At 53.9% G+C, this 1,865-nt stretch overlaps 1 long non-coding RNA gene across 1 annotated transcript in view; it reads right to left on the bottom strand.

Annotated features, from left to right (window-relative positions):
- The window catches only part of LOC123521274, an 11,997-nt gene extending 11,691 nt beyond the window's left edge, over positions 1-306 (bottom strand). Inside the window, exon 1 of the long non-coding RNA XR_006679744.1 lies at positions 225-306. This is a non-coding gene — a long non-coding RNA (uncharacterized LOC123521274). The remainder of the gene's footprint in view (positions 1-224) is intronic.
- Positions 307-1,865: the final 1,559 nt, after the last annotated feature.

Below are 1,865 nucleotides of genomic sequence, written 5' to 3'. Positions count from 1 at the left end.
ACCCCCAGCTCACGGGTGACCTAGACACTTTGTTCGGTTCCGCCCTGTCTATGCCGCAGGCCTCGGCGAGGAGAGGGCAGGAGCGTGCACCCCAGCGGCCGCTCTGCGGAGCCCAGTGACACGGACCCAGGGCCAGGCCGCTCGGGACCGGGACCGGCCCCGGGCAAGGGGGCTGGGGGCAGGACCGGGAAGAAGCAGTGGAGAGAGAGAAAGGGGACACTCACGGTGGTCACGCCCGGGCTGGTGGCGGCAAGCCAGAGGGCAGAGCCAACGCCACGAAGAGGGACGTCGTGGCACCAATGCCCACCGACTGGAGAACGTCAAGCTCCGGCTTTCCCCCCCTTTTCGTCCGCTTCTACGGTTTCTCAACGGCCCAATCACAACCCGAGTTCCCGAGGCCGCGTCACCTGTCTCCGGGCAGAAGCGCTGATTCAAGTTAGAGACCGGGCCTTCCTGCGCCCAGTTTCCCTTCTCTGAAGGCTGGTGTTTTCCGAGAAGAGGGAGGGGCCGCCTTTGTTTTGATCCCGGGACGCCCCACTCTTCGGGCCGCCCGTTTTCTGGGGGATCAACACCTAGGAGGAGTTTGGGAAATGTAGGGAGCTATTTCTAGTCCTTCCTAGGATAGTGTCCCTTCCAGCGTTTGGAGCCCAAACTACATGTTTCCTCTACACACTGGGCGGTGGGGGACGGGCGGGGCGGAAGGAAAAGGTGGTGTGGGGAGAGGAGAGAAAGCAGGGGAGAGACTTAAGAAGAAACTTTTTATGCGGAATTGGGTGAAGGTTTGTCTCTAACCATCCGTGCGCCCATTTCACTGCAGCCCCCTCTCTTAGCCCACTTCCTCCTCCCCTGTTAGGATCCTCATTCTTTTCCTGACCCTTCCCAACTTTGTCCTGGGATAATGCTGCCCCTCGGATCACAAATGGTTGCTAATTCTAAACGGTGTTGACTCATTCGTGTTAGTGTACCTGAAAATAGAGAGCTGAGGTTGAGTTCATTTCCAGACTGGAATGGTGACTAAGATCCGCAGTTTTGTGGAGGGTCCCCCAGTTTCTAACTGACCAAGGAGCCTGGTCTCTTTCAGAGTCTGAAGTTCTGTTCCACATTTCTCCCACTCAAGCCAGGACCTGCACATGTCACCCTTTTCAGAGCATTCGGTAGTGGTAGCCAGGCACCACCTAAATCTCTTCTGGGAGAGAGATCCCCACCCCGCCACTCCCGCTCCATCCATTACCATGAAAAAGTGCTTATAATGTGGGTTTACAGTCCCATATAAAAACATGCTTTCTTTTTCCGTTGTTTTATTACTTGAATATTTATTGACCAGCTACCATGAGTCCTGGTGGCCTAGTTGTCAAAGTGCTTGGCAGCCAAAAAAGAGGGGCCATTGGCGCCCACCAGCCACTCCACGGGAGAAAGATGTGGCAGCCTGCTTTCTAAAAAAAACAAAAACCTATGGGGAAGTTCTGCTGTGTCTTATCTGTCGCACTGAAGTGAACCCACTTAATGGCAGTAGGATTATTATGCGGCAGGTCTACATACACTGAATTTTCCCGAAGCACAACTACCAAGCAAATCAAAGAAAGATGTATTTTGGTATTTTGTTTGTCTGGTTTTGGAAAGCCTCAAGAGTTTCACCTTTTCAGAGAATCAAATCAAAATCGGCGATAAAAACTCCCACTGCCATAGAGTCCATTCCCACTCAGAGCCGCCCTACAGGACAGAGCCCAACCGCCCCCGGCAGTCAAGACAACCCACTGCACGGGAGTAGAAAGCCCCATCTTTCTTCCAGCAACACTAGAGCTACGCCATCAATACAGCAAGCCTCTGGGCTTCACTTGCTGCCACCCATCTAGAAAGGCCTTGGG

Source organism: Echinops telfairi, unplaced genomic scaffold (assembly GCF_000313985.2).
Source record: "Echinops telfairi isolate 266 unplaced genomic scaffold, ASM31398v2 ScPeMD7_8;HRSCAF=38, whole genome shotgun sequence".
NCBI lineage: Eukaryota > Metazoa > Chordata > Mammalia > Afrosoricida > Tenrecidae > Echinops > Echinops telfairi.
Note: the sequence above shows the minus strand (reverse complement) of the source record. Positions and strands in the feature narration are given on the sequence as shown.